This window comes from Anser cygnoides, chromosome 5 (genome assembly GCF_040182565.1).
Source record: "Anser cygnoides isolate HZ-2024a breed goose chromosome 5, Taihu_goose_T2T_genome, whole genome shotgun sequence".
NCBI lineage: Eukaryota > Metazoa > Chordata > Aves > Anseriformes > Anatidae > Anser > Anser cygnoides.
This window is the reverse complement of record NC_089877.1, coordinates 8,996,856-9,014,827: the sequence shown is the minus strand read 5'-3', so window position 1 is coordinate 9,014,827 and position 17,972 is coordinate 8,996,856. Positions and strand designations below refer to the sequence as shown.

Sequence of the window (17,972 nt, the reverse complement as noted above, 5' to 3'; positions counted from 1 at the left end):
ATCTGCTAATTGCTTAATGTATATTATTGCATAATGAATTATTCAGTCTCACATGTCAGTAATCCTTTAATTTTTACTGTGTAATGTAATACTTCATTTCTTAATTTATCTATTAAATGTAAAAAAAGACTGCATTTTTATACTTTTTAAATATATGAATGCAAAGAGATAAGCAAGGGAGATACTGTACAGACCTTCAGTCAATTAAAGTAAGCAGTTAATTTGAATACCTGCTTTTTATAACTTTTATCCTTAGATAACCTTGCCAGAAGATGAGAGTAATGTTTGCATGAATTACCATGAAATTGCCATTCATTCCAGTGGAGTTTTCATGTCCTGATGGTGTCCCAGTTACTGTAAAACAGCTTATGCAATTCAGTTGAGATCTCCCTTGTTTTATGCTTACTCTATTGCACTTAATGATTCTTTTCTCCCTCTGGGATATATTTCTCTATATCTTTCACAGCAAAAAGTCATGGTGGCTGGTTGCACAACAGTCAGACAGCCCTAATAGCCTTCATTTATTTGTATTTGTTGTATTTAACATGTATTGCTGGATATTTTAGGTCTTGAAAACAAGAGCTTTCAGTGAAGGCATTTCTTTTCACTATAATTTCCAGAGACTCTTGGGCAGAGACATCTAGCGTCTCTGCATATCACAGGATAAAAAGCATTGATACACTCCTGCTGGTTGCTGTGGCACCCTAGGGCATACGTTTTCCTGAATTACAAAAGTACTGAAGCAATATGACTGTAGGACCTCAAAAGTTCACAGAAATTGCCATAATTGGCCTCTTATTTGTGTTTGAAAATGCACTTTTGAATATCACCACTTAAGGCTTAATGAAGACGAGGTATTACAGGTAGTACAAATAAACAGACACTCCTTTCACTGAGTCACTGAGTATTCCTCAAAAAAGCCGAAGCTCAATGTTCTGTTTTTTGCTGGGATAGAGTTAATGTTCTTCATAGGGTGGTACGTGATGTGTTTTGAATTCAGGAGAAAAATAACGCTGATAACAAACTTTGTAAGCACTGCTCTGCAACAACTAAAACATCAGAGTCAAGGACTTCAGTGCGGAGGCTGCGGGTGCACAAGGAGCTGGGAGGGGACACAGACAGGACAGCTGACCCACGCTGACCAAAGGATGTCTCATACCATCTGGCATCACGCTCAGCAATGAAAGCTGGGAGAGGTGGCCAGGAGGCTGTGTGGTGCTAAGCTGCCTGCCAGGTTAAACCACAACACTCAACAAAATCTGCTCATGTTGGAGATGTTCGTAACACAATTTCTGAATACTCATGTTTCTCGCTCTTCTGTTCTGTTATATCTTTGGGAAAGATCACAAAACACTAGAATCCTACCATTAGAAAAATACTTTTCTCAACCAGATGTATTGTGTACTATGGGATCTCCTACAGAGGCAACATACTAAAGCAATCTTGGTCTTTGTCAGTCCTAAATTCTGTCTAGAAAAGCAGAGCAAAACAGATTTATTTATTTATTGTTTGTTTGTTTGTCTTGAATTAGCTACAGGGTAAAAATGCCAACATTAAACTCCCTGAGGGAAGGCCAGTGGAATTAGCTAGAATGACAGGGCTGGCAAGAACATACTTATATACTGAGGCTGGATATCTTTAGAGTGACAATCAGAGGCAGGAAAACACCCCTAAAGGAACTCTGATCAGCCTTTGCTTTTAATCTGTGTTTTCTTCTGGTATAATATTAGACATAACCTTGTTATCTTGTTTTTTAAATTCCTACTAGCTCCCAGCTATTGCTTGTCCCACTTGCTTATTTTATCTTGTTTTAAGATAATTGTTGAGAGTGGGAATCTGAATCACTTAAGTTTTGTACAGCATCTAGCACTGGTGGTACTGCTGCAATGCTAATGCTAGGATTTTGTACTAATAATGCCATGTGCTGTAGGTGCTCTATAGCAGCCTAACTCCCACCAGAAATTACATAGATGTATCACACAGTCTGTAAGCAGTATATTTGCTGAAATACGTATATTTAACTTCAAAGAAAAAAAAAAAAAGAAAATATCAAACTTGCTCATATTGTAAGACAAAGAATAAGTTAATTAAATATTACTCTTTAGTCTTACTCATTCTTAGCATTCTTAGCTCTGTATTCACAAGAAACCTCCCTTGCTTAACTGCCAATTTCTTATGACAGTGTAGTGCTCCCTGCTAAAGTATCTTAATCATTCCCTAGATGTCATACCTTGTTATTAGAAACCAAGAAAGCTGTATATCACATGAGGAGAGCTGTAGGTAAAGATCACTGTAGGATGCTTGCTCCTAAATTTTTTCTTCTCTAATATTCTCAAACAAGTCCATGAACAGGGTGTTTGCACTTGCTTGCTATTTATTTAATACATGGCAATAATACTGGTGTTACTGTGACCCACACAGGTGACTTCTGTTTGAGCTGCAGTAGGACCATATCTTAGCACATTATAAACAGAAGGCCCAGCCTTCTCAGAAGTTTAACTGCATAGTGCATAGATGAAAAATTCTGATACCATTACTGGGGTGCACTGCTTTTCAGACAGGAGGGAAGATGAGTGAGAAAGAAACTATAGTGAAAAGGAATCAAATAAAATTAGCTGCCTATTACTGCTCTCTGTGACTAAAGACTTTTTGCGCTACTTATTGCTCATTTTCATTGCATTCCTTCAGAGCTAAGATGTATATAAATAGCCAGAGTGGATGCATGTATGTTTATCTATCTTACCACAGACAAAAAACCTTCCTTGAAGCGATCAGTTTCTGAATTTTTCCCTGAAAGGCACAATCAGACCAAATAATAATAATAATGGAGATACAGATGGGGTAGAGCAAAGGGCTGAAAATTCCCCTTCCATTAAGAACACTTGATTCAACATAGACAGACATAATTTAACATCAACTCTAACTATGTTACAGTTCCATAATAAAAAAAAAAAAAAAAGAAAAAAGAAAATAGAGGCTACACCTATTGATAAATTTTTCATGCTGTTGTCTGCTTGCGGTGTTTTCTGGAGGTGTGAGGAAGGAGGAATAAATAGCAAAAAGGAATGGGACTGTTCACATAAAATAAACACAAAATAGAATATTTACTGAATTTGTAATGCAAACAACTTCTGATTAGCACTTGATTTCACCCTGAGTGTTAGGCTTCTGTCCTCTGTGATGTATCCTCAGAGGCCTGGTCAAGAAGCTTTAAGAATAAACAGAGCTCGAAGTAAAATGAGTATATGAAAGCACTCTGAATACAATTGCAGACATAAACGTAGGGGTTTACTAACTCTGTGTACACATACAGTCCATATATACAGATGTGTCCGTTACATTTAATGACTGTTCGCCTCAAAGGTTTTCTGGAATTATGGACTTCAAGCTTTGCCAGAAGGCCTCCTCAATCCCTTTTGACAGATTGTAGCTATTTATGTAGATAACTCCTTTAAAAAAAATAATTTAAATAATCATTTGTCTTACCTTCTCAAATATATAATTTGCTTCCTAACTGCCATTATTATTATTAGCTGAAATGCATTTGGGACAGCTAAGGAATGTTATCTCATACAGCCTGACTTAACAAGGTCAATCAGATTTCATTTAAAGTCAAAGCTAACAGAGAAAACAAAGTAGCATAGTTTTCCCACATACTTTGTAAAAACAGTTGGCACAAAATGATGGAGAACAGTTTCATGTTGGACACGTCATTCATTCTTTGCTCTTCACTGGACAACACTAGACATCCGTTGTGGTTTAATCCAGCCAGCAGCTAAGCACCACACAGCCATTCGCTCACCCCTCCAGTGGGATGGAGAGAGTGTAAGTGTAAGCACTACTCTGCAACAATTAAAACATCAGCATGGTATCAACATTATTCTCATCCTAAAACCCAAACGCAGCACCATACCAGCTACTAGAAGGAAAATTAACTCTATCCTAGCCGAAAGCAGGACAGCATCTCAAAACACTTTTCTTACAAAAAATGTTTCAGGACATACACTAATTTTCATTCTTACCAGTTTTTATGCGTTACTGCTTCCCTTTGCAATGTCTTATTAATTTATCAAATGTGTGAGATACAAATGGTTCTACCTATTTATACTTTGTAAAAATTCATGAGGTGGAATGCCTTCTATTTAAGCACCAAAGGCATCACAGACTGTATCTGCATGCTTTTCAAAGCTTGGTCTCTTGCACAAGAAGGAAGATATGAAGATAGTCAGAAAGAGGAATGCCAAAGTCAGATTTCTCAGTGAGTCCTGTGAGACAGAGCTTATGTACTAAAATATTGAACTTATACCTTGCCTCTAACAAGGATATAAATTCTATAAGCCCACAAATTTCTGACATTTGTATCCTTAGAGCATCTAAAGTTTTGTTTCTTGGTTTGCTCAGAACTACCTTAGTATCAATAAGGCTGACCAGCTTGGGTTATATCTCATACTCAAATTTAATTGATGGTTTTAAGGTTGTGAGCGGGCCTGGCAGCAGAGGAGGAGTCCGGTGAGTCTGCATTGAAGTAAACCCCTCTCTGTGCCTGTGTTTCTGCAAAATACATGGGGCAAACCAAGATTATCTTTCTGCTTCATTTTGTTTCTTTCTATACAGCTTTGAAACGCCTCATACATCTCGTGATCCCCAGAATAGCCATATTTCCATCAAATTTCTATAAAAACAAAGTGCTTTTAAATTACTGTACTTATATCAAGCATTAATACGAGCATACAAATATAAATACGTGTGTATGTTTATATATAGAATCACAGAATCATCTAGGTTGGATGAGATCTCCAAGACCAGAGAGTCCAACCTCTGACCTAACACTAACAAGTCCTCCACTAAACCATATCACTAAGCTCTACATCTAAACCTCTTTTAAAGACCTCCAGGGATGGCGACTCAACCACCTCCCTGGGCAGCCCATTCCAATGCCTAACAACCCTTTTCAGTAAAGAAACCCAGCACTTGGCCTTGTTGAACCTCATACGGTTGGCCTCAGCCCATCGGTCCAGCCTATCCAGATCCTCCTACAGTGCCTTCCTACCCTTGAGCAGATCGACACACGCACCTAACTTGGTGTTGTCTGCAAACTTACTGAGGGTGCACTCGATGCCCTCGTCCAGATCATCGATAAAGATACTGAAGAGAACTGGCCCCAGTACTGAGCCCTGGGGGACTCCACTAGTGACCGGCCTCCAACTGGATTTGACTCCATTCACCACGACTCTCTGGGTTAAAAACTGGCTGGATAGCCAGGCCCAACGAAGCATACGCCAGTCCAAGCCATGAGCAGCCAGTTTCTCGAGGAGAATGTTGTGGGAAATGGTGTCAAAAGCCTTACTAAGTCAAGGTAGACCACATCCACAGCCTTTCCCTCATCCACTAAGCACGTTACTTTGTCATAGAAGGAGATAAGGTTCGTCAAGCAAGACCTGCCTTTCATAAACCCATGCTGATTGGGCCCGATCGCCTGGTTGCCCTGCAAGCGCCGCGTGATGACACTCAAGATAATCTGCTCCATGAGCTTCCCTATCTAATAGGTATCTAATAAGTAACTAGGTATCTAATAAGTATCTAATGTTCATTGTTACTTATCTGCAAGTGCTAAGTTTGTTTAATATCAAAGATCACACCTTCAACCACTTTTAACTGGACTAACTGCACAGGAGTCAGCAAAACCAGACTGGTAATTTTTCTTTCCTAAGTGGATTGCTCTTAGAGCTGTTAAAATCTCTCTCTGTCTTTCCAAGACTATGTAAACATATTCAAATATTTGTTTCTACAGAGGCTTTTTGGTTTCTAAGCTGTGACTTCAAATTCTTCAAAAAGGGAGGTATGCCAGTTGTGTTACATACTGTATGCTGTAAACACATCTATTCACCTAATGAAGCTACATTTTGGGGTCTATATAACTACAGGGTTGCTATTTTTTAATTTAAAATTCAGTTAGCCGAGGCTAGTCACAGATGGGAAAAGCAGCTGTCTATGCTTTAGAGAACTGTTTGTTTCTGACTTACCAAAGGTATGACATCTAAATGCAATCTACATTGGTTAAGATGAGGATTACATCTCTTTTCCTGTTTTGATTTAATCTAAAAGTTATTACTGAAGTTCATTATTGGGCATATGGTGTTATAAAGTGATTAAATAATATTAAAATTACTGACTTTTGTACACAGGATATTTCTAAATATTTTGTGGGACAAATAGAACATGAGAACTTCCAAGTAATTCTTGTAAATCCATGGAGAAATTGAGCCTTTCAGATTGCCATAAAGGAAGGTAAATGTTACTTTATGTAAACAAAGTAGGACCAGAGAAGTTTTGAAATAGAGTCCTTATAGTAAACTTAAGATTTTTGAGGTAAAAGAGGTTAATGAATGAAACTAATCAAGCTAAAAATAAAAGACTGTACTTGCAGTAGAATAATGCAAACACATGAATAAAATTGCTTATAGAAATGCCTGTTTAAACAGAAACATAGGACACGACACATATGTATGACGAACTAAATTACTTGCGACCTTAAAAGAAGATTCAACAAATAAATTGGAGAGAACTGACTGAACGCTGATATGAAGTTAAAGCATTAAATTACACTAGGATTTGCAAAAAACAGATGGTTCACAGTGTACCTTCAAATAATTAGTTGAGGGAAGATTCGACCAGCAACTGGTACATGACATCTCTATCACGGATGGCTATACAATTCAAAAAGGTCCTCTTTTGTGTTATTGCACATGCCTTCCTGCATTTCTACTTCCTAATGTGTTCATGTATTGTGAACACACCATAAATCATGTGCTTTAACAGTTTTGGAGATCTTCTAGCAGATGTTTGCAGACACAAAAATAATATAATTTAGCTTTAAAGTAAGCTGAGAGGGGTTTCCCACGCATAGGGTTTAGCTTGGAAAAACAAGCAATGTCTCAGCAGAACAGCAGAGGGAAACAGAGAGACAGTTCCAAGAATAGTATTAAATACTAATAATTGGTAGTGACAGAGGTTTTGTGAGTTAAGTGAACTGATAAGTTTAAACTCATCACATTTAAACTAGAATAACTGAAAGGTTGAGTGCATAGACTGACAAGCAGAAAGGAAGGTACGCAAATGAGAACTATAATTTACTAGAATAAAGAAACCTTTAGCTTACAGCACGTCTTTACATGATTCTTCTTCACGACTCAACTTCAGTGTTCTAGGAAAATGAGTGTGTGACATCTCCTTGCACAGTCAGTTACTGTCAGTGGAGATACTGGAAGTGTTTCCTTATAAAACTCTTTAACTTTCTGGAGCTCACAAATGATTTTTTTTTTAATAAATTTCAAAGCCATGATTCACTTCAGCTCTCAAAGCAGACAAAATACAGCAAATATTTCCTAAAGGTTTGCCAGAGCTAGTTAGCTCTCATTTATTGTGACTTCATTATCTCCCTAACCATCTATCTCAAGAGAGTACTATCCATCTAAACAAAGTTCTCTTCTCATGGTCACATATAAGAGAATCAATTGAGCATACACAACATGGCAAGAGGCCCTCTGTAGCAGAGCTTTCTATAGGAAGAACAGCAACTTGGAACTCAAAACCTCCAAGATAACTTTTTCTGCTACAATTTTCTATTGATTTTAAACCTGAACATTTAATAAAATATAGGGAGTTTATGCCTACTGTAATTTCTTTTTTACTAAATATTTTTAGGAAATCACTTGCCCTTTCTTCAGTCCTATGTACAATAAAGGATGACTGGCATTTTCTGTTGTTGTTTTTCTAAAGCAAAATGTATTTTCCAAGTTATACTCATGTCAAAGTTTTATCTGTAGAATTTGAGGGTGTTTTGGTTTTTTTGATTTTTTTTTTTTTAACAACTGACATAAAGGATTTTTCAGGTCTTAGGTACACTACAACAAGGTAGTGAAATATTCCCTCATGTAAAAAATATGCATGTCTGAAGTGCATATGCCTAGGTGTATATACATGTATGTGCACATTTGTGTTTGTATGCACATGTGTAGAAGATAGGGTATGTACTTTATAATAAAGAGAGGATGCTGACAAAAGTGATAACAATACACAGATGTGAAAGAAAAAGAAAAATCGTTACTTACAGTATACTATTGTGCACTACATGTAAATACAGCAATTGCTACTACTCAGTGTATGAAACTGTTGTATCTCTTATAAATTAAATGAAGCTGTACTTTCAATGGAGATTTTATAGTTCATAACTTTTCCTCTGGCAATTTTGCTACCTGCACTGAAGATCTTACCAGCTGGGTTTCACCCAGCAGTCCTTGGTCTCTGCAGTTCACACAGCACTGTCAATTCAGTGTTGATTTCAATACTGACACCATTCTTAATTCAGTTAATTCTGTTACCATCTATCCTGTCCTGTCTCTCTGCGCTTAAGTCATAATGGCTGAGAATATAGTAACTGTTTCTTGTACAACACTGATGCTAACTATACCATTAAAAGTGTTGTAGATAAAAACACTTTAGATAGTTATTTCATTAACATTTTTCTCTTTGGCTTACATGGCAAACCTTTCCAATAGCATCCCAAGTTCTTTAAATCAGTACTTGATTAACGAAATACATCCTAAGCACTACAAAATGCCCAGCCTCTCAGAATGCGCTAAGTAAATGCTGTGTGTGTGTGTGTGTACACGTGTAACATTCCAACCAGAGGAATGAAGAATTCTGTACAATTAAATCTGCCAAGATGGAGTGCAGTGAACAACTTCCGTTTCTAATTTTATCCATATAAATTCATACATGGCATATTAATTGTACATATTTCTCTTTTTCTGTATTTGAAACTTTTCTCTAGATTTCATGACCCAGAAATTTCTTCCTAAATTTAGCTGGAAGTACTGCAAAAGAAAGTGATAGTGCATGTATCACGATATTAAACACAAGTATCTTTTTAAGTACAAATTTTTGGGTTTTGTGCATTTAAACATTAAAAATATATATGGAAATAACCATTCAGTGATAGATTCTTTCTTCCTGTCAGTCAGAATAATGCATGTAATTTTTTACACTTGTGTAAGTCCTGTGCGCAATTAGAGGAGACCAGTGGGCACAAGACAATTGCAAGCAGAACTGACAACTTGTGCTGACCTCTAGGAATCACACTGCTATTGAACAGTCAAGCAGTGATTGCATCTAAAATGCTCCTTAAAAAATCCTACAGGGAACAACAACAAGAAGAAGCCAGGAACGTCCATAGTGGATAAAAAGCTTTTTAAAATGTTGTTAATTCTCCTTGAATCTTTTTCTTTACAGGAGTACTTAATATTGCTCAAAAATCCCTGAGGGAAAGAGGGGAAAATCATTACATGAGAAAGACAGAATTGCGAGGACACCAACACCAAGCAACACCTAGAAAGAAAGAATCGTCAGCAGAAGAATTTTGTTACCAATCTTCCTTTCATTGGGGTTTCTATCTGTGTTCAGAGCTGAGAACTAAGCTTCTGTCTGGCCACAAATACTCTAGTCTTCCTAAGAGCCAGAGCAAAAAAGAATTCAATGGATCCACCTCAGGTTGGCTAAATTCTTGTCAAATTAACTAAATATCTTTCAGGAAACGTAAGCATGATTTTCAGTCATGATGGGAGGTAAAGACTGTCAGAACTTTGTTGCTGGAAGGATGGATTTGCACGCAGTCAGGAGGTCTGCAGAATGTTAACTGTATGTGTTTCTGTTGGTATTTAAATAGTTCATTTCACTGAAGTACTGGCCAGTGATCTGGCTTTGGTCGGGACACGTAGGAGGCAGATACAGCCCAGAAACATGCTCATCAGTGGCCCAATGTCAGTTCCAGCTGTGAACACTCCCTAGTTGCTTTGCAGCTCTGAGTGAAGTATCATGCTCATACATAGACATCGGAAGACTTTGTGGTGTGAAAAGGAGTGAGATCTTTACCAGCTTAAAAAGAAGATGCCTACAATCTAACATACTTCCAATTACCTGCTCTGAGAGCTCAGTATTTAGTTATATGGAACAATTTAGGTGCTTTACCTACAGACAGAAGGTTTCAAATGAGATGTGGCATGTTTAGCAAAAACATTGTTTTTTGCTAAAACATTCTGAAAACCTCCTTGAGGTAAGTCATGTGACAGCACTTCTTACCAAACATCAAAATCTGATCCCAGAAGGACCTGAATGGATTTTAAGTACCTCATGATCATATTAGGCATTCCAGTTTCATATGCAGCCTAGTCTGTAAACAAAAGACCCTATATCAAGCTAAAAACTGAATCTGAAGTAAGCTTTCAAATATTTGAATTTGCCCAAATTCTCAATTTGGACCATTAAAATTCCCAAAGCATCTGTATGTTTGTTTATAGTATATATGTACCCCAGCTTGGAGGACCAAATGACACTGAATTTTTCTCCCATGGAAAGGTACTTTGGGACTCGAAGTATTCATTGAGCTGTCCCACTAGCAGGACTCACCATAGCAGAATTTCTCAGAGCTTATCTATAAAATCAGGCTCCAAAGTATGGAAGAAAAAAAAAGTGAACTGCACTAGTACTTCTTATACTGAAGGGTAAGTGAACTGCACTAGTACTTCTTATACTGAAGGGTAAGTTGCTGGAGTGCTCACTAGGGAAAACGTCTAGAATAAAATCTTGTTTAGTAACCCAAACTATTTTGGAAAATCATACCTGGAATGTATTGAATTAATTAGGCAAACAGGTGAACCAAACATAAAAATGCGTTTTCACTGAAAATCCTATTGCCCATTCTCTTTGCTATACATGCAGAGAATGTGCTTAACAGTAGTCTGCCTTTATACATAGTGGAAAAAATATGAATATATTGTCATTTTTGCTTTTCTTTTCCTGTATACCTGCAAGTAAATGTTGCTAACACTATGCATTTTTATTCACGTACATTTTGAAGACTAAAATTTTTCTTTCAATAAACAGTCCCATTATTTTTGCCTTCATTGTAGAAAAAGTGATGTCGTTTTAAAATACCAAAATAAAGAACGCATCTGTCAGCACCTTGAACATATATCTGCTTACATGAGTACATCTGTCCCTCCTCATCTCAGCACTCTGTAGTGAGTCTAGTGCTAACATATAAATATGCCTGTTCAATTAATTTGTAATGCAGGCCTCTGAATAGAGAAATAAATATTTCAAAATAAGAATATACCCATCTGGCCTGATAGCTTTTAGTGACAGTGGCTAGTACCAGATGACTCAGAGGCACACACTGAATCTCCTGCTAATCCAGAATTACTAGACCATTAGGCACAGGTTTCCAAACCTAGGCAGCTATTGGGTTCATTCTGTGTAAATATAAGAACTTCGACTACTTGATTTAGTTACATTTCCAATGTATTTCATTGTGTTTCTTTTTTCTCCTCTCATTCCTGTGCTCACACACACACACACACAAAATAAAGAATTATGAATATAAGAAAGTTGTCTCTGATTTATCACCTCTCTGAAACAGAATTAGAAGTATGTTCCTGGCTTTAACCTATTTATCATTTGCTAGGCATCTCCCTCATCTACCATATTGTTACTGAACCTGGGTAACTGATGCAAACACTGCAGTCATGTGAGAAATCACTGAATATCAAATGACTAACAGTCTGGTCTAACAGAAATATTATTAGCAAACAATATTGCACATGTTTTCATTGAAAATACTGACTGAATACTTATACATGCCATCTATTTCAAGCAGGCAGTAGGAAGAGGAGTGAACTCACAATAAATCAATGGTAATTAACAGTTTTACTTTTGCCAACCTCAATTTATTTAGCTGTTGACTTCTCAGAGCTATGTACTATGACCATCTTAAAAAATTTGTAAACTTCTTAGATAGATTTATTGAAGGGATGCAAGACATGGACTCCTGATGGCTCTTGAACAGGAGATGTTTATTGCCCTTTTTCACTACTACATATACTTTCCCTGTAGCCCCATGCGCTGTCCACGTGCCTGAATCTGTCATACAATTGGTTAGAGACCCTCAGACACGCTCCTCGAGCCAGCCAGCAATTGGCCACTGCCCAAAGCTCATCTTTAACACTGTAGCCAAGTTACTTTATCTTGACTTTGCTTAAGTTTTTGTTTCTACTGCTTGTTTCCTCATTATCTCTAATTCAGGGACGTGAAACAGCGCAAAGCCACCTGCAAATTCCTTTCCCACAATTTATCTATCAATAAAGGACAAATCCATTCTTCAACTTAAATATTTTATATGCAAAGTTAAAATCAATGAAGGTGTATAGCACAGACAGATAGAGAAATAGTGCCAAACATCAGAAGCTCAGCTAAAACCATCAACACACACTGGCTGCCAGAAATATTTGGAATGGTACTCATTAAAAACTAAAGCAAACTCTGAAACAATGAGTTGTATTTCAACCTTTGGATTGATAAAAGTCATAAAATTCCAAGAGATTTCTGCCACAGTCATCAAGAAGAAAAATTATGTGAGAAAGGCAAAGGAAAGGATAAGAAAGGAGATGAACTGAATCAAGATCCAATGATGAGTAAAATTGCAATACAACAAAGTTATCGAGCATCCTGCCATTCATGTGTAGGTTAAACAAGACTGAAGTGATATAATACTCAAACACTGGGCAGATTGGAAATTTTAAAAGAAATGACATCCAGAGGTTACTAGACTCTTTAGGAATATGATTTTACTGGTTCAAAGGACCAGAAATTTAGATTCCTGCACCTGACAGAGCTGTTCTAGTACTAACACTCTTAGGGTTGTAAACTACTTCTTAAGTGAGTCCCCACACAAGACCTACAATTTGCACCTGCTCAGTAAGGCAAACTTTCAAAGCACCTAAGAAAAAACACTGGGTTTTATGGTTTCATTGTAGTAACTTGAAGATAATATTGAGGAAAAAAAAAAAAAAAAGAGTGAGAAAGAGATAATGACTAATGTAAAGTCAAAATAGAGCCACACAGCATAACACACAGATTTTAATGGAAATACCAATACACTATGTCAACAGAGGTTTTACAACATAGAAAACAGGCTTTACAATCTATCACTATATGTTTTGCAGGAGTGCAATGTATTTTTATGATTTGATTAAGAAAAAATGGATTTTATCAGATGACAACAAGCAGTTGGCAAATCTAGTGTGCATGAAATTACTGACATACACTGTGTTTATAACTGAGATTTGTATATGTGTAGTAGAATAAATACAACTAAAACTACACAGAAAACATCTATGTCAGATGAGTTTCTCAGTTACAACTGAGATGTTACATAGCTGCAGAAGAAACCTGCCAAGACATCAAAAGTGCCCACAGACCTTCGGCTGAAGAATTAAAAAATTCTTTAATATGTTTCAAAAAATAACAATGTAATATTAACAAGATTATTAAAACTCAAAACAGCTAAGAAAATAAGAAGCTGAGACTAAAATTCAGAAGATAAAACCTCATCTTTGAACCAAATCAGCTCCTCTTACTCCTGAACATTCAGAGAGAAGGACCCGAGGAAATATTCAGAACATCTGGCACTCTGCTTCCACATGTGCTGACACAGAGCTCTCAATAGATCAGGGCAGCAGTGAGTAACTTTCTTAAAGATTTCCAGTTCTCTTTTTTGCAGCCTCTTTCTTCATTGACATGGATGTTACAACAGCACTCCCATGACAGCAAGGATTTTAACTGTTTTTCACTACCTTCTTAGTGCAAATGGACTGGAACTATGCAGAGAATGGGAACAGAACACTAATATTGAGGGGGGTGAACTGAAGCGAAAATATTTCTTCTTTTTAGCCCATCGTCAGTGTAAATTGAAGACTCTTGCTTTTAACTGTGCCACACATAAGAATGGCAGAACTCCGTAAGACAAACAAGGTTTAACTAATTACGTTGACTTAGCAGCCAAACTATAAAACTTGATTTTCTAATGGTCTGACAGGGTTCTCATGGCTTCATAAAAGTGAGATGCATTAAAGGTTTTCACAGGCTACTCAGGTCATATATATCTCTGATATCAATCTAATTTGCTATCTATGTCTTTAAAAGTCAGACTGTCTAAGAAAGAAACATAATGAATAAAGCAGTCTTCAGAATACCTCTGAATAAAATTAAAATCACTGGAAAATCTTTTGTAGCAAGAAATGTGTTTTGTGGAATTAAAGAAGAAATAGTTCTTCCAAAAAAATGGATCACGTTAGTAGCATCAAAACTGGGCCATCTGGAGTTGAGTACTGCATTGTCCTCCCATCCACTTGCTTGAGGCTTATAAGCATCATAATCATAAAGCCATGCTTCTAGAGGGAATAGAAACTGCCCCAGGTAACCATGCTTCTGTTAAACTAAGATGATTTAGACCTCCAAAGTAAATAGGCCACAGCTATTACAAGCTGAAGAAATTAGGATAAGATAAGGTAATACCAGAAAGGTAACCTCTTCAACAATTTGTAAATGAAGAGCAATATATGCACTCTTGTGGAGATTTTCAAGGACACAAAGAAATTTGCAACCTGTAACAAAACTATCTTCAGTTCACATTGGAGCAGGCAACATAGTGCAGGACTGCCAGCAACATGGTATTTCTCTTTCCTTAGCCTTGAGAGGATTTCACTACCAGCCTTTTTTTTTTTTTTTTCCTTTCTAAAATTAAATGGCCATGAAATGGTCTCTTACTGCAAACAGTGAAAAAAAATCTCAGAGAATCCTAAGGTCGGCAAACCAGAAGAAGAGAGACTCTAGGTTCAGCATGATAGGCAGGTAAGACAGATTTCCCTACAAGATAGCATACATTTTGACAGCTTCTCCTCTCAAAATCTCATCCTAGGTCTGATCTGCTACTCCCTAATTACCTATCTTGTTTTTCATCCCCATTGTTCCCTTTCTCAAAATCCAAGTTTACTGCATCTCTTTCTTATTGTTTTAGAATAGTTTGTTCTCTGATAAAGCAGGGCCTACATTTTTTTTTTCCCTTTTCTCATTTTCTGCTAAGCCACAGTAAGCTGCAATTGGAAATCACGTATAATTCAGCTAGTTTAGAAGAGTTATGTATCGGTAAGTATATATAACTTAGTTTGGGTAAGGTGTTATTTTAATACACTTTTAATATACCACAAGAATATTACCATTGCCACATTTACTCAAGCCATCACCAGTAAGAGAAAAGCCACTTCTTACATTCAACACACAGTCCAGTTAATTGATGGCACTCAACCATCCGCAAGGACAAACTTGCTTCTAATGCATTCGTTAGCTGGGTTTTGAGATCCCAGTACTAGAGACTGTAATGGAAAAATCTGACACATCTGGCTATCAACAGCTCTGAGACTGAAAGTAAGCACAGACAAAAAAAAAATAAAAAAAATCTACCTAAAGATTTTCTCTGTAGTCTCATCTATTTTAAAGTATAGTAGCAGGGAAAACAAGAGAAAAAGTGTTCCTGATAAAAAATATATATATTTTCTGAATAGCACTGTCTTCTCAGAAGAAAATATATGCCTATGTTTCCATAAAAACTTCAGGAGACAAAATCTTCTATTTGCCCCAAGAACGGAATAAAGGGCCCAAATTACATATATGTTGTTCCAGTTTTTATGTTCATGTATCTCCCTTGGTATATGAGCATTTTTCTGTAAACAGACTAATGATGACATTAATCAGGACCAAAACACGCAATCATAGCAGATTATTTTATCTTTTAACCTAGTTACAGGAGAACCTTTGTTAAGAGAAAGTGTTATTTAGAGGTCCACAGTAGTTTAAACCTTTGATCACTACTTATTGTCAGATTAAATAGCTAATTTATTTTTACTTCAAACATCAGATTGATTTGATATTTATTGCCTGGAAGCAGATTTGAACTGATAACACAATCTTCTGGGAGAAACATGAATCTGTTCTACAAAATATGGTGAAACGATTAAAAAATGAGTTTGATATTTTTTAATACTATACCAACACTGCAATGTTCCCAGATATTGGAATACTGCCAGAAGAGCTTAGTATGTCACCTGCAAAGCAGGCAATTCCAGTTCAGTTATTACTCTGCTTACCCAATAGTTAGACCATGACATCCCAAATATGCACTCATATCATTGACAGCCAGAGTCTCAGAAATGCCTTCCTGAACTCAAGATTTATCTGACCAGTTGTCCAGCAGCCTGAAAAATACCGTGTATTCTTTCAGCCACACAGACGCCTTCCTATTTCTTAGGTCCTTCTCCTAATTAAATTTCTAAATTCTGTTTTCCAACTAAGCTGCTGCAGATGTTCTCTCTTACCGAATTTTGGCACACATAAGCATCACAGCACTACTCCTTCAACCAACCCAAAGGAATTTCAGATAGCATTTGCTAACTAGAGAACTTGATTGTAGAGAAAAGTTGTTTAAAAAGTGATTATACAGGCAGAAAATCACTGAAGTTCATTGTGAGGAGTAAAGGAAGAGTCTTGCCATGTACAGCAATAAAGACAAAGCATGCTTAAGGATGACTTTCCTATATACATACATAATGGCATGATAGCCATTTAATCCCATCAGTCTTGAAAATGAGAAACAATAAATGTTAAATTAAAAAGAAACGTTCAAAATGCCTGCTCTGGCACAACTGTGTGTAGCAGTTAAATACAGTTAAAGGTAATGCTCCTGGTATTTCTCATGGCTTTACTTGTAAAACCATGGCAAAATAGAATACATTTAGAAATATAGTCAAGATATAACTTAGTAATTTTCCAAACACTGATTTTACCAGTAGTAGTTTTAGCATGCCCCCTATCACTACAAATCTTTGAGAGTGCTAAATGTAGTTACAAAGATAATGGTTAGTAAAATCAGAGAACCAGGATTACTTACTCTACAGGAGACATTTTTCCTAAACTACCTCACTATTCAGTGACAGTGCATGTTAGATTACTACAAGGTCCATGTCCCATTAAAGCTGGAGGTCCATTTGTAACTGACTTCTAAAACGATGACTTGATCTCTCTTCTTTAACATCTGCTTTTTGTTTAGCTTTTGGGTATTTTGTTTTTTTTTTTTTGTTTGTATTTGAGATGGAGAGGGATACTTCCGCATCCTACCAGAGGACTTAGAAAATGAATTGCCTGATCTTTATAAATGAGATTCTCTTTTCCAGACTGAATCACTAAATACTGTCAAAGAACACAGAGGGAAATGTTAAATACCATTATAGAAAATGTCTATGACTGGGATAGGGGAAAGGAGACATAAGTAAACTCCTTTTGCCATGCAAAGCTTACAGTGTTTTTCACTGTGTTCATGGTACCGAAGATGCTACTGACACTTGCTGCTATAGAACGAAGGCAGGCAAGAGCAGAACCTTTAAAAGCTCAGCTCGATTCCTCAGATGGGTAAATTAGCCAAGGTAGAGTGTTGCACTCAGGTAACTACTGTTTTCAAGACCTGAATTAACACTGGGATTACTGATAATTCTACATTCTGCTGCACTACTACATGAAATTTAATATCATATCTGAAAAGTCAGAATCATAAGATTACTGATGTGGCTACATTAGTAAACACTGGAAGTTTATGGCATGCAATAAAAAATGTAAATGCCTGGGAACAGAAATTATTTGCAGAGAAGACCTCAGCATTGCAAAGTGTGCCACCTCATTTTTTCATTCTATGTTATGGCTTCAATTTCCTCACACAAAAATTTAAATCAAAAGTAAATGCACAGAAGGCAAAGGAACAATATTAGAGTAAAACTGATGCAAGTGAAAAGAGAATTCAGGATCCTCAGTCTGACCTTTACAGCACCATACACCATTCTTTTTATATCTCAGGGAAAAAATAGCAGAAGCCATTAGGGATTCAGCTCTATTCTAATACAAATTGAACTCCAGCACATAAATACAGTGAGAAAAAGAAGAGTTTGGAAAAATGGGTCTGAGAAGCGCTTTTTTTTCTTCTTTTGTTTCTGAAGATATTTAAGAAAATATAGTCTCTATTACATCTATATACT

At 36.6% G+C, this 17,972-nt stretch overlaps 1 protein-coding gene across 8 annotated transcripts in view; it reads right to left on the bottom strand.

Moving 5' to 3' along the window:
- Positions 1-17,972, bottom strand: part of LOC106033952 (uncharacterized) — a 233,281-nt gene that overhangs the window by 161,750 nt on the left and 53,559 nt on the right. The gene's annotated exons all lie outside the window — the stretch shown is intronic.